We start from the raw sequence: 21993 nt of genomic DNA, 5'->3' as shown, positions 1-21993 counted from the left end.
GGTGGGTGTAGTGGTTCGGGTTGGGGTTACGTGATATGGTTGGGGTTATAGGTAGCGTTAGAGATATGGCTGTGGTTACGGGTAGGGTAAGATGTAGGGTTATTTATGCATAGGATTGGGGTTGACGTCCGGGTTAGCAGCGCGGTTTGAGATTAGTGGGTCGAGTTTGGGGTGTGGTTTGGGATTGTGGACAGGTTTACGGACACGGATGGAGTTGTGACTAGGGGAAGGAAAATGGATGGGGGGGGGGGGGGAATTATGGCTGGGGATCGTCGGTCGGGTTAGAGGAAGGGATTTTCTTGGGATCGTCTATGAATGATCGGTTGTAGTTGCGTCCGGGGTGATAATTCACGGGTTATAATTGCTGTGCGGTTGGAGTAGCGTCAGGGGGTAGGGCAGGAGCTGGAATTGGCAGCGGCGTTGCACCGCACAACAGCGGGGGGGGGGGAGGGCGTCTCTCCACCGGAATATATTCTGAGCCATTCGCACTTTTCGAGACATAAGCGGCGGCTAAATCCGCGCGGGTGTCTCCCATCGCGTTCGCTCCTTGTGAAAGCGTCCCAACCGCGTCTCCATCACCCACAACGCAGACGCGCCGTCGCCCTGGGCTGGAAATGGGAAAGAAACAACTACAGGAAGAACTCATAAATGATCGCCCAACCCACCCCGCAATAGATCTGAAGAGGAGTAGGAGGGGTAGAATGAGGAGATTCACTCCGTGTTTGGGTTTCTGTGTGAGTCTGTGGGTCTCTGTGCGTGTCTGTGGGTCTTTATGCGTGTATGTGGGTCTCTGTGCGTGTCTGTGGGTCTCTGTGCGTGTCTGTGGGTCTCTGTGTGTGTCTGTGGGTCTCTGTGCGTGTCTGTGGGTCTCTGTGCGTGTATGTGGGTCTCTGTGCGTGTCTGTGGGTCTCTGTGCGTGTCTGTGGGTCTCTGTGCGTGTATGTGGGTCTCTGTGCGTGTCTGTGGGTCTCTGTGCGTGTCTGTGGGTCTCTGTGCGTGTATGTGGGTCTCTGTGTGTGTCTGTGGGTCTCTGTGCGTGTCTGTGGGTCTCTGTGCGTGTCTGTGGGTCTCTGTGCGTGTATGTGGGTCTCTGTGTGTGTCTGTGGGTCTCTGTGCGTGTCTGTGGGTCTCTGTGCGTGTATGTGGGTCTCTGTGCGTGTCTGTGGGTCTCTGTGCGTGTCTGTGGGTCTCTGTGTGTGTCTGTGGGTCTCGATATTAGTCAAGGGCAAGGGTCGCCAACCAAAATACCAAGAAGAGGCATTTTTTTCGATTGCAGTCAAAAAAAACCTCAGTATTTCAAGATCCGCAATGTAGGTGAATACAAGTCGGTGGCTCCTTAATAAATAACGAGTCACGAAGCGGTCCTTGAAGAGCCCCACGCGGCTCCGGAGCTTCAGGTTGCCGACCCCTGGTCTAGGTGGGAGGGGGGGGGGTCTATCTGTGAGTGAAACACAATTAATTAGATGAATCCTTGATGCCTTCCTCGACGCAGTCGTATTCAAAATGTCACTCCCACCACGGCATTCCGAGGGCGTTTCGTGCCCCCATTTCAACCCCTCAGCCCCACCCCCCGTACCCAACCCCCGCACCCCCCCCCCCCCGCACCCCCCCCCTCCGACCCCCCCCCCCCCCCCCGCGTGAGTGGAAACGTCACACACACATGAGTCCGTGGTCACGGAATTAAACGACCAATATACCACTATATATTCGCTAAAGGCACGTAGATCTACATCTTTCGGTAAAGTCACGTAGATCTACGTGACTTTACCGAAAGACCCAAGGAATATGAATTACTGCAGTCACGAAAGCTTTAAGTCAAGATGTATACACTGCATTGATGTGCGATGAAAGGGGCATGGCCCCGAAACGTCACTTTTTACTTGTTATTGTGTTACCCTTTTTGTAAGGCAGCACGCGGTCTTATTGACGGATGTGTAGAGGGTTTTGGAGTCCGTTAATAGGCCAATTTTTATCCACACAGCAGCAACTACAACAATTTGGTTATTTGGATGAAACGGCGTTTCGCTGGAAAATGTAAACCGAGCAGCAGCAGAAGCAGCAGCAGCAGGCGACCACACGGCGCTTAGTCGGCAATGAACCTCTCCCGCCCTCCACCCCTCCCTCCCTCCCTCGCCAAGGAATTGGCTTCCACGTCTCTGCGTTATTTACAACGCACGTGGCAGATAGGAGTCGCGTGCGCCGAGCGAGATAAGATTTCACTTCGATTCCCATCGGCAACGACCCGGCGAACGCAGGGTTTGGGCTCCCAGTAGCCCCCCCCCCCCCACGTCACATCCCCTACCCCCCACTACCCACCCCCCTCCCCGCACACCCACCCCAACTCAAGATATAATCGTCAGCAAAGTTGTGTATTAGTGAAACGATAAATACGCAAGATGACTCGCCTCCTCGTTGCTATACGTGACCCATCCACAAAACGAATATAAAATATTATTGCTTAACTCATCCCATCAGCCGCACGGCTTTCTGAGAGCAGCATAAATTCGGAGCATCGTGGACAAAAGCGAAACGTAAGCAACAATGTCAATGTCTGTCTCTCCGCATTCTCTCTATCTGCATCAGCTCGAACCCCGTCTAAAACACGTGACTTCTGTGTGGCCACACCCACTCTGAAGCCCCCGCCCTCCCCCCCTCTCCCCCCGTCTCCGCCCCCTGTGAAAACAGACGCTTAACACGTAGGCTCTGGCGACCGGTATTATTAATTATAAAGGTTTTTGGGTTCGATCGCCTTAATTTAAATGTGTCGCAACCCTCCGCCACAGCAGTGGATGGTTGCGACACATTTATAATAACGCGTTCTCACCCAAAAACCTTTATTATGATTAAACAGATGCTGCTCCTCCATGTAGCAGCAGTAGCAGCATCGAGGCCCTGATGTAGCCTCTTCCCCCCTCTCTCTTCTCGTCTCTACTTGCATCCGCTCTGCTCCTGTGTCTCCGTTTAGTTCCCTCTCAATGCCAATTCTTCCTCCTCTCTCTCCCCTATCCCATTCCTCTCTCTCTCGCTCTCTCTTATTCCCAAACAAGACTCGATCCGTGACTCCACTCCACCTCCCCCCCGCCCGCACTCTACCCGTGGTGTGCCCGCCACGGGTACGAACCTGCCCGTATTAATGACAACACTTCGGTTCGCGTCAATCATTCCACTTGGCTTTAGTCAATCAGCCGATGTCGCGAGGCACATGCGGGACCAGTCTGCCTGCGTTCGAGTCGAGCTCTGGTGTCCGGAGTAGTTGGAGTCGGGGGGGGGGGGGTGCAGTGGGGGGTGAAACTCTGCGCCAATGCCGAAAGGCAATGCCTGTCCCATGGATAATGCATGAACGGAAGAGAAATGTGCATGTACATACATGCATTATACATGTGCGCAGTTAACGGGCTTGCGTATACATGCATTAAACACGTCACTGCATCACATAACTCGCTGATCTCCCCTCCCCAGCATGCCCCCCCAACTCCCACCCCTCGTCCCCATGGGATTTTATTTTTCTGGCTTCCTGAAAATTTTCCCGGTGAAATGTTGCGGTGTTTGACTGGGTGACGTCATCCCCATCGTCCTCTGCAGTGACACGAAGCGCGCGGCCCTGCCACGGAGCTCCCGACGTGTGCCGGCTTGGAGGGTCAGGAGGGGGGGGGGCAGGAATAGAGCGTGGGGCAGGAGGGCGCATTAAAGATGTAATCGAGGAGAGGAAGGGGAGGAGGAGGAGGTTGCGACGGGCGGGTCACCGAGACGGGCAGCGGAGTGGGAGGCAGTGGTCTGCGACCCCAAGTGGATGAATTAAAGCAAGACAGACGCTGCTGCTGCTGGCGGTGCTGGTGGTGCTGGTGGTGCTGACAGGTGGTGGTGCTGGTGCTGGTGGTGGTGGTGCTGCTGCTGGTGGTGCTGGTGGTGCTGGTGGTGGTGGTGCTGGTGCTGGTGGTGCTGGTGGTGGTGCTGGTGGTGCTGGTGGTGGTGCTGCTAGTGGTGCTGGTGGTGGTGGTGCTGGTGGTGCTGGTGGTGGTGCTGGTGGTGCTGGTGGTGGTGGTGCTGGTGGTGGTGCTGGTGGTGGTGCTGCTAGTGGTGCTGCTGGTGGTGGTGGTGCTGGTGGTGGTGGTGGTGCTGGTGGTGGTGCTGCTAGTGGTGCTGGTGGTGGTGCTGGTGGTGGTGCTGCTAGTGGTGCTGGTGGTGGTAGCGCTGGTGGTGGTGGTGGTGCTAGTGGTGTTGAGAGTGTTGGAGCGGTCCTCGAAAGACGCGTCACCTGCGCACAATCTGATTGAACCCATTCATCGCATCTCCTCTCATCTTCACCACCCACACCCCATCTTAGCAGGAGGGCTAGTACTAGTAGCTGATTGGCTAGCTGGGTAGGGTTAGGGCTAGTACTAGTAGCTCATTGGCTAGCTGGGTAGGTTTAGGGCGAGTACTAGTAGCTCATTGGCTAGCTGGGTAGGGTTAGGGGTAGTACTAGTAGCTCATTGGCTAGCTGGGTAGGGTTAGGGCTAGTACTAGTAGCTGATTGGCTAACTGGGTAGGGTTAGGGGTAGTACTAGTAGCTCATTGGCTAGCTGGGTAGGGTTAGGGCTAGTACTAGTAGCTCATTGGCTAGCTGGGTAGGGTTAGGGCTAGTACTAGTAGCTTATTGGCTAGCTGGGTAGGGTTAGGGCTAGTACTAGTAGCTCATTGGCTAGCTGGGTAGGGTTAGGGGTAGTACTAGTAGCTCATAGGCTAGCTGGGTAGGGTTAGGGCTAGTACTAGTAGCTCATTGGCTGGCTGGGTAGGGTTAGGGCTAGTACTAGTAGCTCATTGGCTAGCTGGGTAGGGTTAGGGCTAGTACTAGTAGCTGATTGGCTAGCTGGGTAGGGTTAGGGGTAGTACTAGTCGCTCATTGGCTAGCTGGGTAGGGTTAGGGCTAGTACTAGTAGCTGATTGGCTAGCTGGGTAGGGTTAGGGCTATTACTAGTCGCTCATTGGCTAGCTGGATAGGGTTAGGGGTAGTACTAGTCGCTCATTGGCTAGCTGGGTAGAGTTAGGGCTATTACTAGTAGCTCATTGGCTAGCTGGGTAGGGTTAGGGCTCGTACTAGTAGCTCATTGGCTAGCTGGGTAGGGTTAGGGCTAGTACTAGTAGCTGATTGGCTAGCTGGGTAGGGTTAGGGCTAGTACTAGGCGGCACGTAACTGGCAGTCTAGTTGCTCCTCAGCAGAACCTCCTTGTTCCTTTACTTCTCGGCCGCTTCTGTTGCGTGGAACTCGACTCGTTAACAACTCCCTCTGCGCCTCGCCCCATTTGTGTCAAGACGTGAATCTGGCTGCTGATGGGGTGGGGCGGGGGTGGAGGAGAGGGAGGGCCACTGTAACCCCCCACCTCCCCCCACTCTTACAGAACACTGGGATTTGATATGATCATCAGCATTATAACAATCGGCCATGATCTATCTACTGCTTGATGGAGATCTACCCCTCTCCCCCCAAGCCCTGGACTGTCCCATCGTATGACCATACTTCACCACGCTGCTCAGTGTGGGTTGATGAAGAGGGCAGAGAGGTGGCGCGAGACCCAGAACCGGTTCAGACATCGCTCGGTCACTGACGCTGATCGTGACCGCGAATCGAACTCGGGCGGCCACGCGTGTTCACACGCACGAGGCGTACAATTCGGGGGGGAGGGGCGAGGGGGGTGCGGGGGAGGGGCGGGGAGGGGGTGCGGGGGGAGGCGGCGACGTTTTCTCGCCGAGCTGCCCGCGTGGCAGAGGACGGGAAACTCGCTGCTGGATTCAACAAAACGAAATGTTCGCAGGCAGCGTGCGCGTCCCCCCGGTGTTCCCTCCCGCACTCTGACGCCCACGCACGGCCGCGTGGCTGGGGCCGCTCCGTGGCTCAGGAGGTCGGGGTTCAAGGTGAGCCGCTTGTCATCCATTCAGGAACAGAGTCCTCCGGGGAGGGGCGGGAGGGGGGGGGATGAGTCGGCGGGCGGGGGCTGCAGAGCCCATTCTTGCGGCTCGGTGCTCTTCCTCCTACGCTGCCTCCGCCTCCTACTGCTCCGATTCACGAGCGCTGAGTGAGTGAGTGAGCTCCGTCGGTAAGCTCCGTGAGCAGCTGCGTGAAGGAGTGAGCTCTGTGAGTGAGCTCAGTGAGTGAACTCAGTGAGTGAGGTCAGTGAGTGAGTTAGCTCTGTGAGTGAGTGATTGAGCTCAGTGAGTGAGCTCAGTGAGTGAGCTCAGTGAGTGAACTCAGTGAGTGAGCTCAGTGAGTGAGTTAGCTCTGTGAGTGAGTGAGTGAGCTCAGTGAGTGAGATAGCTCTGTGAGTGAGTGATTGAGCTCAGTGAGTGAGCTCAGTGAGTGAGCTCAGTGAGTGAGCTCTGTGAGTGAGTGATTGAGCTCAGTGAGTGAGCTCCGACAGATGAGAGGCGGTCGCTCCGTGCCCTAATCCACGATGCCCTCCGCGTCCTCGCCAGGGGTCCGGAGCGCCGCGTCGTCCGCTCCAGATCACCGCGCGCGCTCGCGATCCACAACCCCCTCCGGTCAAACACGAGTTGGCAACAGCTAAATAAATACGGGCTAGCAACCACGAAAACACACACACACACACTGCCCAAAACGGATACATGTATATTATAGGTGACGTTTCAGGCAACGACTCTTCATCATAACGCATTAGGAACGTTACATGTATCGTCTCGGAGTGGACAAACTGTTCACACATGAATCACTACCCCTGACTAAGCTCTCCCCTCTCCCCTCTCATCTCACTCTACTCCCTCCACGCACTCTCCTGCCTCTCCCCTCTCATCTCACTCTACTCCCCTCCACACACTCTCCTGCCTCTCCCCTCTCATCTCACTCTACTCCCCTCCAAGCACTCTCCTGCCTATCCCCTCTCATCTCACTCTACTCCCCTCCAAGCACTTTCCTGCCTATCCCCTTTCATCTCACTCTACTCCCCTCCACGCACTCTCCTACCTCTCCCCTCTCATCTCACTCTACTCCCCTCCAAGCACTCTCCTGCCTATCCCCTCTCATCTCACTCTACTCCCCTCCACGCACTCTCCTACTTCTCCCCTCTCATCTCACTCTACTCCCCTCCACGCACTCTCCTACCTCTCCCCTCTCATCTCACTCTACTCCCCTCCACGCACTCTCCTGCCTATCCCCTCTCATCTCACTCTACTCCCCTCCACACACTCTCCTGCCTCTCCCCTCTCATCTCACTCTACTCCCCTCCAAGCACTCTCCTGCCTATCCCCTCTCATCTCACTCTACTCCCCTCCAAGCACTTTCCTGCCTATCCCCTCTCATCTCACTCTACTCCCCTCCACGCACTCTCCTACCTCTCCCCTCTCATCTCACTCTACTCCCCTCCAAGCACTCTCCTGCCTATCCCCTCTCATCTCACTCTACTCCCCTCCACGCACTCTCCTACTTCTCCCCTCTCATCTCACTCTACTCCCCTCCACGCACTCTCCTACCTCTCCCCTATCATCTCACTCTACTCCCCTCCACGCACTCTCCTGCCTATCCCCTCTCATCTCACTCTACTCCCCTCCACGCACTCTCCTACCTCTCCCCTCTCATCTTACTCTATTCCCCTCCACGCACTCTCCTAATTCTCTCCTCTCATCTCACCCCCTAACCCCCTCCCTCCCTCCCCAACCCCGCCCCCTCCTTCTCATCTGCCGTCGACCACCCTGCCACCACCACGTGACGTGTTTGTGTTGTGCGTGGCGCGTGCAGCGCCACGTGCCGCAGCGCGTGCTTGTTATTGTGTTGTTGGTTATTGTGACCAACACAATAACCAACAACACAATAACTCCGGCGCCGTTGCTGCTGGCAGTCATTAAAGTGGTTTAAAAGTAAAACGCCTCCGCTCTGTCTGCGACGAACCGAGCCTCCTCTTCCAGGCCGCGTGCCCAGGGAGCTCTTCCTCTGTCAAGGTCACCGACACGTCTCAGGGTGCAACGTAAAATCTCAATCTCACGTTGATGGAGAGGGGGGGTGGGTGTGATAATTGAAACGTGATTTTTTTGTTTTCATTGTCACCACTGAAATCCATTGAAATCTTCCGGACACTCCCTGCTCGGGTTTCGCCCCCTTGTCTTTTTTTAAATCCACGCAAATTAATTATTAATCCCTTCAATGTTTTTTTTTCCCTCGTTCTATTCAAGGTCCATTACTTTCTAATTAGTAGTTAAGGAACACCAAAAAAGATCTAACCGCGATAATTAAAAAGTAATAATTACCCCGCAGAGCGATTCACAGTGTCGTGCAATAATCGCAACGGTGAATGCGAATCTGCCCGGAGTTTGCACTCGGAGGAGGCGCCGGATCGGATTCTGAGAAAAAGCGAGAGTGGGGCTCTGTTCGGTCAGGAATCGTAAACAGGAGGGCAGAAGGAATAGCAGTCAAGGGAGTAGACCCACTAACCAATCTCAGAATAATAATATGTATTTAACCTGGAGGAATCCGATGAGCTGTGAAGTCCTTTTTCACAGATGTCCAGTGGGGGAGGGAGGAGGGGGGGTACGGTCAGCAATTGACAACAACAAACAATACAAAAATCTCGCCAGCCAGACCCGAGCCCTGGCGATAACCACACTTACCAACTAGGCAACCAAAACCTCGCCCTACCCATAACCACACTAACCAAACTATCAAGTCAGACTCTTGCCCCACCCACAACTGCACGAACTAAAATCCAGCCTTACCCATAACCACACTAACCAAACTATCCAAACAAAACCCCACTCTAGCTATAACCACATTCACCAAACTAGCCAGACAGCTCCACGCCGAACCCTCACCAATGCAGCAACACAACGCCATCACGACCGATACGCGTAACCCAACCTCTAGCGTTTCGCTAGCGACAGCGCCATGCAGCTCCACACCCCCACCCTTACCCCTCCCCCCTCGCATCATCTCCCGCCCCCTCCGCCGCCCTCTGTCAAGTGTGATCACAGCACGTGGCAGTAAAGTATTAAATAAATGACCAACCGCCCACTCCACTCTCTCCCTCCCCTTCTTCCCTCTCACCGTCTTCTAACAGGAAAGGGTCCCTTGCCTATGAACATCTGGGCCGTTCACCAGCATTGTTTTTTTTCCGATTTAAAGCTTTCGTGACTGCAGGGATTCATCTTCTTGGTTCTTTCGGTCAAGTCACGTAGAATGGAAATAATAAAATAATAAAAATAAAACATAATAAAATAATTCTCACGACGTTTCGGCCACAACGCAAGCAGCCGTCCTCAGGTGGAGAACAGGTTTGTCGAGAAGTCAGCGTCTGATTGTTTTTGCGAAAGCCTGGTCCTGCTGATGAGACAATGAATGATGAAAATGGGGGGGGGGGGGGTGGTCCAGGGTTTGTTTGCGTTAAACCAATTTTCATAAGAAACAAAAAAAACACATCACTCCCAGAAGGCAGTGTGGCTGATGGTACGAGTAACGAAAATCTAATTTTATTTTTCATCAAAGGCGGTGTTCTTCATTGCTAGGCCCCGCGGGCTACTGGCCTCCCCCGGTGGCCTTTAGTGCTGCCCCGGACGTGCGGACCCCGACACAACACAAATGGTGAAACCACCCCACTGGCAGCAGGCGGTATGGTGGGGGGGGGGGGGGGGCTCCCCTTTGCAAATGAGTGAAGAAGACTGATGTAATGGCGAGGAGGCGTAATCATGTCTTGAATATTTATATTGGTAACTATTCCTCTCTGCTCACTCCTCCTCCTCTCCGCCTCTCTCCTCCCTCTATCTCGCTCTCTCCCTGGCTACCCCCTCCCCCTCGCTACCCCCCTCCCCCTCGCTACCCCCCTCCCCCTCGCTACCCCCCCTCGTTACCCCCCCCTCGCTACCCCCCTCCCCCTCGCTACCCCCCTCCCCCTCGCTACCCCCCTCCCCCTCGCTACCCCCGCTCCCCCTCGCTACCCCCCTCCCCCTCTCTACCCCCCTCCCCTCTCTAACCCCCCCTCCCCCTCTCTACCCCCCCCCTCTCATACTCCCCCCTCGCTACTCCCCCCCCTCGCTACCTACCACCCCCCCCTCGCTAACCCCCCTCGTTACCCCCCCCCTCGCTACCCCCCTCCCCCTCGCTACCCCCCCTCCCCCTCGCTACCCCCCTCCCCCTCTACTACCCCCCCTCCCATCTACCCCCCTCTCTACTCCCCCCTCGCTACCCCCCCCCCTCGCTACCCCCCCTCGCTACCCCCCCCCTCGCTACCCCCCCCTCTCTCTACCCCCTCCCCCTCTCTACCCCCCTCCCCCCTCTCTACCCCCCCTCTCTACTCCCCCCTCGCTACCCCCCCCCTCTCTCTCTCCCCCCCCCCCTCTCTCTTAACTCTCTCCTCGTTCCTCATGCCTCGCTCGGAGACGCCAGGTCGAGATGAATCACGCGCTGCGTGCCCCGCGCACGGCTGTGTAGGAGGAGCGCCCTGGTTTAGATTTGTAGCTGCTGCTTAGGTACTTACTCTTACTGCTGCTGATGCTGCTGCTGCTGATGATGATGCTGACAATGCTGCTGCTGCTGCTGATTATTGTTATTGATGCAGCAGCAGATGATGGCACTGCAAATACTGCTGCTGCTGATGCTGTTGATCATGATTGTTGATGCAACAGATGATGGTGATGATGGCGGCGATGTTGTAAATGTTGCTGATGATGATGTTGATGATGGATGCGCTTCCTGCTGCTGATGATGATGGATTATTGATGCAGCAGCAGATGATGACGGTGAAAATGATGCTGCTGATTATAATTAGTGATGCAACAGCTGATGATGGTGATGTTGATAATGCTGTTCCTGCTGCTGCTGATGATGATTGATGCAGCTGTAACTGCTGCTGCTCCTGTTGTGGCTGATTATGATTTTGGATGCTGCTGCTGCTGATGACGATGATCATCGCTGATGCTGCTGCAGCAATGGTCATCAATTGCTGCAGCAGATTATGATTACGCGTATGCTGATAATGCGTCAATAATATTTGCAGCAGATGATGATGATAATAATGGATCAACGGTAGTTCGAGGTAACGACACCCGAACCTATTTGCTGTACTGCATTGCTCGCGCCCCCCCCCCCCCTCCCGCGATCTTACAATCACAATGTGTGTTTCCACTGGGGGAATCCGATGAGCCACGGCGTTCTTTCTGACAAGACGTCCAAGCAGGATCTCTGCGTGATCCACCAACTTCTCCCTTTAAGCGGGCACGTGGCGAATTCACTCCTGGCCATTCGAAAGTGTGTCACCATTTTCGGATCGCGAATCGATTCGGCATGTGCTCCCTTTTAACCGCCTTCTCTTCTCTCGTTTGCTATGAACATGGGGCATTGCCCGAAACGTCGCCGCTCATATATATTTTGTTCGTTCAAGGCACTGTTCTTAAACAGTTTTTCGTTCGCGTAGAATCCATTTCCACCCACGTGATTCGATGCTTGTTCAGCCCCTTTGTCAATCCACTGATGGATGAGAGCGGATCGTGGGGGGGGGGGGCGGGGGGGGCGGATGATTTGGTGTTGGCGGTGCGGGGGGGGAGAGGGGGCATTTGACCATACTTCACCACGCTGGTCAATACGGGTTGGTGGAGGCGGGGAGCGCACAGGCACGCGGGCGCATCGTCGATGTTAATCGAAGACGCAATGAAGAATGATTGCCTGCCTACCTCCAAGTCGCCGTGACTAAGAGGCTGTAATGCAATTTGGGATGAACATTAGGGAGACGTTGGTGGAGACCGTAGCAGGGGGGAGAGGGGGGGGGGCAAGGTGGGGGCGGGGGGGTTAGGGGCGGGCGAGGTCTCATTATTCAAGTGCCGGGAACTTTGATTCGAGTCGAGAGGGGAGGCGGGGGGGATACTCGGAATCAGAATCATTTATTTAGACTGGAGGAGAAATCCAATAAGCTATGAAGCTCTTTCTCACAGACGTCTCGGCAGGGAGACGGGGTTCGAGTCGCAGTGAGACGGGGAGTAACAGCGCGACACGTGTAGAGACAAAGACAAAGGTCACCCTCCTCCCCCGCACCCCCGTGTAGCCTCAACAGACGTATGGGACAAGTGCCGTTAGTGAGCAGCACCTATGACGGCCGGCACGGCACGCACGAAAGGGAATGTATGGCGAGACGCACGCTCGACACACAGCACCAGGGACTGCGCCCATTTGATGCTGAGTCGACCTAGGGGAAAGCCCAGAACTGGCTAAGACAATAATTCATACTCTTAGTTCTTTCGGTAAAGTCACGTAGGTAAAAAATGAAATTAAAATTAATAAAAATAAAATAAATTGTGATTTTTATTTTATTTTTATTAATTTCAATTTCATTTTTTACCTACGTGACTTTACCGAAAGAACTAAGAGTATGAATCCTTGCAGTCACGAAAGCTTCAAATCTAGAATTAAGACAATAATAATAATAATCGGGTTCGTAGCGCAGCGCGCTAACCGCTGCGCCACCGCTCCCCCGCGGGGCGGCGTTGACCGTGACCGCGTGCGCGCGGTGCGCTCCCGTGGTGCCTCGCTCCGTTGCGGCAATCAACGGGCGCGGTTGCGACAGCGCGCCCGGTCTCGCTCGTTCCTCCGCACATTCAGCAACGCGATGCGCCTTGGTGCTCTGCGGGGAGGTGGGGGCCGGGGTGGGGAGGGGAGGGGGGTGATGGGATAAAGAGCAGCATGATGCGGTCGAGTCTCTTCACGTGGCGGGGAGGCTCTGTTTGGTCTGGATGTGAGATTTTAGTGGCTTTTCAGAGGACAATTGAGCAAAAAAAAAGGGCAGCTTCTGAGAATATTTATCTTTTTGTGTGTGTGTGTCGAGGCAATTCCACAAATAGGCAACCTCGCGGATGAATCATACCCACGCTGGTGGTGTCACGTTTGCGGGTATCTCGTTGGCCACTGGCCGCATCTCTGTGGCACTTAAGCTCTAATGCCGCCGCCGCTGCTGCTGCTGCATGGCGCACCTATTTGATTCTTCAACGCTATTGTTACCTGGAATCAACAGGGAAGTTCAACATCTGTATGCATTGCATCCTTCCTCTTTAGGCCCCGCCTCCGTCTTCTGTATGCTCCACCCCCTTCTGTATTAGGCTCCATCCCATTTCTAATTAGGCCCCATCCGTTCCTGATTAGCCCCCCCCCCCCCCCCCGGCGTCTTCTTCGCTCGGCTCTGCGCCTTTCCTTTTTTTAGGAACCGCCCCTTTCTGTTCAGACCACGCCCCTCCCCCCAGACACGGGGTGGTGGGGCTGCATTGGGTAGAGGCGGGCGGTGGCAGTCGGGGTAGGGGGTGGGGTGAATCCCCAGAGAGGAGCAATAGAAACAATAGATGATGTCACCGGTTTAAAACCAAAATGTGACGCAATTACGGGATCCGTTAATAGTTTGACACGCAGGAGGAAACTGAAAGCAGCATCGCCATGGCCGCGCTGATTGTACAAGTCAGCTCTTGCGGTGTTCGACGAATGCGCATTTTCTCCCCTTGCCACGGAATTACAGCAAAACCCGCTCGTGACGCCTCTGTCCCCGTGTCATTGCAACTAAACCGGCTCGTGACGTCACTGTTGGAATCCCATTTCGCCACCGCTTTCAGATTTCTCACTGCGGATAGTCACGTGACCGGCGGTAGGAAAAACAAATGAAATCCTTCCCTCGAAGCTCCCTCGCCCGTCGCCTTTGGATCTCATCCACCCTCCTTCCCTCCACCACCACCACCACGAACCCACCCACCCGTCAGCTCCACCATCCGCTCCCCGCTGCTATGGAGCAGAGTTTTTTGTTCTGGGAGGCGTGGCAGGGGGGGGAGGGGCGAATGAAAAATTAATCAAAATAATGACCTTGCGGAACGCACCGTAATAAGTGCGCGGCACGCAACATTGATCGTAAAACGCCGCCGTTTTGTCGGCCTTCAAGAGGGGCGCAGATAAATAATGCATCCGTCGCGATCAGCTGCCCGGACAAGCTGGGCTGTGAGCGCCGGGGTGGGTGGGTTGTTGGGTGGGTGGGTGGTTGGGTGGTTGGGTGGGTTGTTGGTTGGGTGGGTGGGTGGGTTGGTGGTTGGGTGGGTGGTTGGGTGGGTGGTTGGGTGGGCGGTTGGGTGTGTGGGTGGGCGGGTGGGTGGGTGGGCGGTTGGATGGGTGGGCGGGTGGTTGGGTGGGCGGGCGGGCGGGTGGTTGGGCGGGCGGGTGGTTGGGCGGGCGGGTGGTTGGGCGAGCGGGTGGGTGGGTGGGTGGTTGGGTGGGTGGGTGGGGAGCGGTGGTGTCGCAGTTAGCGCGCTGCGCTACGAACCCAGGCGATCCGAGTTCGATTCCCGCTCGCGGCCAACATCGATGACGATTATCTGAAATCGGTACTGGGCCTCCTCTAGGTCGACTTAGCCTCAAATGAGTACCTGGTGCGATGTGTGAACATCGCCACTGGGGAGCCAAAGACAGCCGGGCGTGGTGCTGGACACCCACCCCCTCGTGTGCCGTGCCGGCCTTCATAGGTGCTCGCTAACAGCACTTGCCCCAACAGTATGTTAAGGCTTTACGGGGATCTTTATATTTGTTGTGTCTGGCAGCACTGGGGGGTGTAGGGGTGGCTGTGTCTGAGTGTGTGTGGCGAGGGTAGGAGCGGTGGTGTAGCAGTCAGCGCGCTGTGCTACCAACCCGACGACCCGAGTTCGATTCCCGCTCAAGACCAACACCGGTGACGAGTATCTGAAGCCGGTCCTGGTTCTCCCCTAGGTCGACTCGGCCTCAAACCAGTCCCTGGTGTATAAACATTGCCACTAGGGAGACAAAGGCGGCCGGGCGTGGAGCTGGTCATCCGCCCCCTCGCGCGCCATCCCGACCTTCAGAGGTGCTCGCTAACAGCATTTTCCCTGACAGTCTATGAATGGATATTCAAAGGGGGTCTTTTTTTTGTTATGGAAGGGGGGTGGGGGAACGATTGTGCAGTGTTTGGCGCGCTGCGCTACGAACCCGGCGACCCGAGTTCGATCTCTGTCGAACTTCCTTGTTACTCCCTAACAGCACTTGCCCCAACACGCTGTTAAAGGCTACACGGGGAATCTGTCTTTTTTTTAGTGTGTTGGGGAGGTGGGGGGGGGGAGTTGTGGTGTGGGTCCAGGTTAATTTGGAGGGGGGGGTATGGAGCGGGGTGGGGCTGTGATTCGTGGAGTGCGCTCCCAATCTGGCTACCCGAGGCACGGCTCTAGACCACCCATCACCCATTTCCAATCGGCCAACCCCAGCTGCGAGGCGATGATCAAATTCTCACTTGCAATTCTCAACAGCTGTCCAAGATAAGGCGATTGCGAGTTTGAATGGGGGGGGGGGCGTGAGAAGATGCCCCCCCCCCCCACGCACACCACACACCACACCACAGAGTGTGATAATGCCAGGAGCATCTTACGCATGACAAGCCCAGGGGTCAGTGGATGGATCGGCTGCACAGCAGCGGGCCACGTGTCAAAGATATGAACTGGCATTCGAGAATTTCGACGCTGCAGTCGGAACACGTGCTTCTTCCGTTTGACGTGCTGTGAAATAAAGGGGTCATTACCCGAAACGTCGTCGATTTTACATCGTTCATTTCAAGGCTTATTTCTTTTGGTTTCACAAATGTGCCGAGTAGTTTTTTTAATAGCTATATATAATTGTTTACGTTTAAGTATTTTTTAGACAAACTGGTCAGGATCTTTTCGATTTAAAGCTTTCGTCACTGCAGGGTTTCATCTTCTTGGTTCTTTCGGTAAAGTCACGTAGAATGGAAGTAATACAATAAAAATGTATTACTTCCCTTCTACGTGACTTTACCGAAAGAACCAAGAAGATGGTCAGGATCTGTGCTCACTCGGGCGACTGGAGACACACAGACTCTGGACATGTCTTGACGCATCACTCTACCAGCATGCCACTGCGTATGCACTACGAATGCACAGTTGTAAAAAAAAGAAACAGATGGCAAATATACAATTGTGAAGAGGAACTAAAATAAAATAAAAACTGTTTCACTTACAATCTCATCGGTGATTTCTCAAGCTGTCTATATTCTTGCTCGGGCCGGGAATTCACCGATGTTGGAACACGATGCGATTGGTCATTAAATAGACCGCGGGCTGCACCAGCATCTGTCACAATCAGACTCTTTATTGAGACTGAAAGAATCAGATGAGCGGCGATGGTCGTTGTTTTTTTTTCCACGGATGTCCACTGTGTAGGGGGGGGGGGGGTCAGAAAGTGACGGTAACAAAAACAATACAAACGCCGATGGGAGTGCAAAGTGTATAGGGAATGAAAAGCAAGTCGCAAAATATAAATACAGATGATAAATGAAGTACAAATTGCCTAAGGACGTCGATTCTTGCCGTTGTTTTCAACAGCGAATGCAATCTTGGGCAAGGCAGCAAAAGAAAAAAATAAAAAGTGTTGCTGATATTGAGCCGATCTGGCCGATGATTTCCAATAGCTCTCACAGCCTTGATGTCTGTGTGTGTGTTGCAATTCTTTCGCGCACCGCACATAACGAACCGTGCTGTGTGTGTTGAACTTACACGGACCGCAAATAGCGAACCGTGCTAATCCAAGTTGCAGGAGCACCTTGAGCTAAACACACGGGGCATTGAAGTCACCTAGCGAGGTGACCAATTCTGAGAAGCCTCACGTCAGCCCGAGCACCTGGGACAAGGGGATTACAGACAACATCAGACTCCCATTATCTCTTGCCTGCGTCACTCCACACATGTGGAGTGGGAGGCGCAGGTCAACCATGACCACCACCATCACCACCACCACTACTCCTCTCGCTCGACGTTGATTGCGAGCCGAGCCACGGATCTGAAGCTCCTACGGATGCGAAGCTCACAATGACGAGCCGAGCGCCGGGAGGCAAGAACACAGCGAGCGAGCAGCGTGGTGGTAGGGGAGGGGGGGGCACAGGTGGTGCACTCATCTCAGTCGGTGAATCCATAATGCAATGGGGTCTGTCCCCGTGACCTCCTTGCCAGTAGCCACGGTCTCGAATTTCACCTTAGCCTGGCACGAGCGCCGTCGCTTAAGTGGTGAATGCTGTGTTCGGTGGGGAGCGGTGGTGTAGCGGTTAGGGTGCTGCGCTACGAACCCGGCGACCCGAGTTCAATTCCCGCTCACGGCCAAAACCGGTGACGATTATCTGAACCGGTCCTGGGCCTCCCCAAATGAGTTACTGGTGCGATACGTAAACATCGACACTCGGGAGACAAAGGCGGGTCGGGCATGGTGCTGACCACCCACCCCCTCGCGTGCCGTGCCGGCCTCATTAGCTGCTGCTCACTAACGGCCCCAACAGTTTGTTGAAGGCGACACGGGGGAATTGTCGTCTTCTTGCTTTGTGTGCCCTTGCACACCGCCGCTTCAATGGCTGCCTGCAGGCGGCCGTGCGAGGAGACGCCCCAGGCCCCCGTTCGCCCACTCGCCCACCCGCACGCCTGCCCGCTACCCGCTCGCCCACCCGCACGCCCGCCCGCGACTCGCTCGCCTGCTACCCGCTCGCCCACCTGCCTGGCCGCCCGTTCGCCCGCCCGCTACCTCCTCGCCCCCCCGCCCGCCCGCTCGCTCGCCCGTTTGCCCGCCCGCTCGCTCGCCCGTTTGCTCGCCCGCCCACCTGCTCGCCTGCCTGCTCGCTCGCCCGCTCGTTCGCCTGCCAGCCCGCCCGCTGGCCTGCCCGCCCGCCCGCTCGCTCGCCCACCCACCTGTCCGCCCGCTCGCCCGCCCGCCCGCTCGCCCGCTACCCGCTCGCCCGTTCGCCCGCCCGCTCGCCCACCCACTCGCCCACCCGCTGCCCGCTCGCCCGCTCGCCCGCCCTCTCGCCCGCTCGCCCGCTCGCCCAGCCGCCCGCTATCCGCTCGCCCGCCCGCTCGCCTGCCCGCTACCCGCTCGGCCGCTCGCCCGCCGACTCGCCCGCCCACTCGCCCAGCCGCCCTCCCGCACGCTCGCCTGTCTGTCACTGCCTGGCCGCCCGCTCGCCCGCCAGCTCGCCCGCTCGCTCGCCCACTCGCCCACCCGCCTGGCCGCCCACTCGCCCACTCGCTCGCCCGCTACCCGCTCGCCCGTTCGCCCGTCCGCTCGCTCGCTCGCCCACCCGCTCGCCCACCCGCTACCCGCTCGCCCGCTCGCCCGCCCTCTCGCCCGCTCGCCCTCTCGCCCGCTCGCCCGGCCGCCCGCTATCCGCTCGCCCGCCCGCTCGCCCGCCCGCTCGCCCGCCCGCTACCCGCTCGGCCGCTCGCCCGCCGACTCGCCCGCCCACTCGCCCAGCCGCCCTCCCGCACGCTCGCCTGTCTGCCACCGCCAGGCCGCCTGCTCGCCCGCCCGCCAGCTCGCCCGCTCGCTCGCTCGCCCACTCGCCCACCCGCCTGGCCGCCCACTCGCCCACTCGCTCGCCCGCTACCCGCTCGCCCGCCCGCCCACTCGCTCGCCCGCTCCCCCACCCGCCTGGCCGCCCACTCGCCCGCCCGCCCGCCCGCCCGCCTGCTCGCCCGCTACTTGCTCGCCCTCCCGCTATCTGCTCGCCCACCCGCCTGCCCGCCCACTCGCCCGCCCGTCCGCCCGCTACCCGCTCGCCCGCCCACTCACCCTATCGCCCGCCCGCTCGCTCGCCCGCTCGCCCGCCTACTCACCCTATCGCCCCTCTGCCCGCTACCCGCTCGCCCGCCCACTCACCCTATCGCCCGCCCGCTCGCTCGCCCACTCGCCTGCCCGTCCGCACGCTCGCCCGCTACTTGCATCACCCTCCCGCTATCTGCTCGCCCGCTTGCCCGCCCACTCGCCTGCCCGCTCGCCCGGCCGCACTCGCGGACGGCGCAATTTCAGAAATCGCCGGGGCCGTTTAGAGAAAATTGCCGCCGTGCAATTTCTGCAGCGCGATTGCACAATTGACCATAAAAAAGCATTAAATTAAAAAAGTACACGTATGTCTATATATATGTGTGTATATATATGTACATACGCGGCTGCTGCTGCTGCGTAATAACGCGAGCCCGCTGCATACGCAACGGCGTTCGCGGCGGTGCGTTTAACGTTGAAAGGCGGCGGCGGCACCGCGCAGCGCGTGGGCGGGCTTTGCGTGCCGCACGCGCGCAGAGTTCTCTCGCCGTCCGTGCCGAGGCGTCTCCCGCCGGGGTCCAAAACCCCGAGCGGTGGCGCCGCCTTCCCAACGTCGATTCTGTGCGACGGGTCAACCGCGGCGACGCTCACCTTGACGGCTGCCAGCGGCCCGAGAGGTTCATTCCTGTGCTGGCAGAGACGGCTGATGTCTTCTCGGTGTGAATCTATTAGACCTTTCTGTGTGAGCCTAAGGGTCTTTGTGAGTGTTAGGGGTCAATGTGAGTCTGTGGGTCTCTGTGTGAATCTATTATAACTGTGTGTGAGTCTAAGGGTCTTTGTGAGTGTTAGGGGTCAATGTGAGTCTGTGGGTCTCTGTGTGAATCTATTATAACTGTGTGTGAGTCTAAGGATCTTTGTGAGTGTTAGGGGTCAATGTGAGTCTGTGGGTCTCGGTGTGAATTTATTATAACTGTGTGTGAGTCTAAGGATCTTTGTGAGTGTTAGGGGTCAATGTGAGTCTGTGGGTCTCGGTGTGAATCTATTATAACTGTGTGCGAGCCTAAGGGTCTTTGTGAGTGTTAGGGGTCAATGTGAGTCTGTGGGTCTCTGTGTGAATTTATTATAACTGTGTGTGAGTCTAAGGATCTTTGTGAGTGTTAGGGGTCAATGTGAGTCTGTGGGTCTCTGTGTGAATCTATTATAACTGTGTTTGAGTCTAAGGATCTTTGTGATTGTTAGGGGTCAATGTGAGTCTGTGGGTCTCGGTGTGACTCTATAGCCCTCTGTGTGAGTCTGTCGGTCTATGTGAGTCTATGAGTCTCTATGTGAGTTTATATGAGTGTGTGGGTCTCAGTGTGAGTCTAACGGTCTATGTGAGTCTGTGGGTCTCTATGAGCCTCTGTATATCAGTGTGAAGCTATGGGTCTGTCTCATTCCTCTTCGTTTGGCCGGCGTTGGTATAGACTTGTAGAGCAACATCTATAAATTACGTTTGGGGTGGTTGATTCGTATGATTGCGGTCATGAGCAGCGGGGTGGTGCATCGCTGCTGTGACGATGACGATGCCCCCTTAGTTACGTGTGAATCGGGCAGTGAGTCGAAGTTAAATGTCCCACGGTTCTGTTCTGCGTGACCGCAGTAACCACAGTCGCACACTGAGAGAAAGAGCGTCAGAGAGAGAGAGACAAGAGTCTGTGTGCGCGTGTGTTTGTTTGAGGAGCGGCAGTGTCGTGGTTAGCGCGCTGCGCTACGAACCCAGCGACCCGGAAATCGACTCCCAACATCGGTGACGAAATATCTCAAAACCGGTCCTGGGTCTCCCCTAGGTGGACTCGGCCTTAAACATCGCACCTGTGTAAGAAAACATGAGCACTTACGGAGACAAATGATGGCCACCCACCACACGTGTACCGTGCGGGCCTTCATCGGTGCTACTCGCCAACAGCCCTTGCCCTAACAGTCTGTTGATGGCTACACGGCGGCGGAGGAGGAGGAGGAGTGGGGGGGGCGGTCTTTGTCTTTGCTGTGCTCTCCCCAACTTCATGCGGGAAGAGTCGCGGAGAGTTGCGAGGGCAGTTTTGTGAGAAGGCTAGCGGAGATGGGGGGGGGGGTGCTGAGAGGGACAGAGGGCACGGTCAGCTGTAGTGAGTGGGTGGGGGGGGGGCGAGGAGAGGGGGGAATAGGATGATGGTGGGGGGCAGAGTGGGGAGGGGAGGCTACTACTGCTGATGTAGCTTCTCGCCTGACTCAATCGGACCGCTGAGACGAAGCCCCTAATCGCCTGTTAATTCTCACGCCGTGTTTCGCCGCGCTCATTAGTAACGCGTACACGCGAGGTGCCTGCATGCGTCCTTGCGTGTGCTTGTGTGCGTGCGTGTGCGTGTGTGTATGTGCGCGTGTGTGTATGTGTGTCTATGCGTGTGCGTGTGGGGAGAGGTAGTGTAGCGATTCGCGCGCTGCGCTACGAACCTGGCGACCCGGGTTCGATTCCCGCTCACGGCAAACACCGGTGACGATTATCTGAACCGGTCCTGGGCTTCCCCTAGGTCGACTCAGCCTCAAATGAGTACCTGGTGCTATGTGTATTTGAAACCGCACCACTGGTCGTGTATACGTCGCCACTTGGGAGACAAAGGCGGCCGGGCGAAGTGGTGGCCACCCACCCTCTGGTGTGCCGTGCCGACTGTCATAGGTGCCCGCTAACAGCACTTGCCCCAACAGTCTGTTAAGGCTACACAGGAGAGCTTTGTCTTTGTTTCGTGTTTGTACACCCCGCCATTCGGGCTGGGTGTCCATAGTTTTGACCGTGGGAGCTACTTTCATCTCCATGTGCACCCATCTCCGCCGGCCATCATCATCAGCAGCATCATCAGCAGCAGCAGCAGCATCAGCCATGGTCAATCCACTGCTGGATTTCAGACCTCCCCAAACCCGGCCCCCGCCTACGCCATCTCGCACGATCCTAATATGCAACAATCCCGCCGTGCACGAGCTGTTTTCCGACGCTCCATCTCCTCCACGGTCATCCAGTGGGTGGGGGGGGAGAGAAAGGAAGGGAGGGGAGGGAGGGGGGAGGGGAGAGAAAGGAAGGGAGGGGAGGGAGGGAGGGAGGGAGGGAGGGGAGGGAGGGGAGGGAGGGGAGGCAGGAGGGAGGGGAGGGAGGGGAGGGAGGGAGGGGAGGGAGGGGAGGCAGGAGGGAGGGGAGGGAGTGGAGGGAGGTGAGGCAGGAGGGAGGGGAGGGAGGGGAGGGAGGGGAGGGAGGGAAGTGAGGGAGGGAACAGCGATCCAAAGTGAAGAAGTTTCGGGCGGATATGCAGGCAAGGTAAAGTCTGGTTGAAGCCACGTGACCATCCTTCCCACCAGAGCTGCCAAAAGTCGGTGTCAATCCCCCCCCCCACCCGGCCTCGCTGCGCGTGCAGCCCATGAAAGCGCTGCCCGTGAACATCTCCACGGTCGCCAAT

The 21993-nt window shown here is 56.7% G+C and overlaps 1 long non-coding RNA gene across 1 annotated transcript; it reads right to left on the bottom strand.

The window, feature by feature from the left end:
- Positions 1-15353: 15353 nt before the first annotated feature.
- Positions 15354-17026, bottom strand: LOC133340692 (uncharacterized). The gene is made up of 3 exons (XR_009754929.1): positions 16484-17026; positions 15972-16165; positions 15354-15492 (listed from the first exon to the last, which is right to left on the bottom strand). It is a non-coding gene; the product is annotated as an uncharacterized LOC133340692 (long non-coding RNA).
- Positions 17027-21993: the final 4967 nt, after the last annotated feature.

Source organism: Lethenteron reissneri, chromosome 10 (genome assembly GCF_015708825.2).
Source record: "Lethenteron reissneri isolate LAM-NWPU_2019-01 chromosome 10, ASM1570882v1, whole genome shotgun sequence".
Classification (NCBI taxonomy): domain Eukaryota; kingdom Metazoa; phylum Chordata; class Hyperoartia; order Petromyzontiformes; family Petromyzontidae; genus Lethenteron; species Lethenteron reissneri.
Note: the sequence above shows the minus strand (reverse complement) of the source record. Positions and strands in the feature narration are given on the sequence as shown.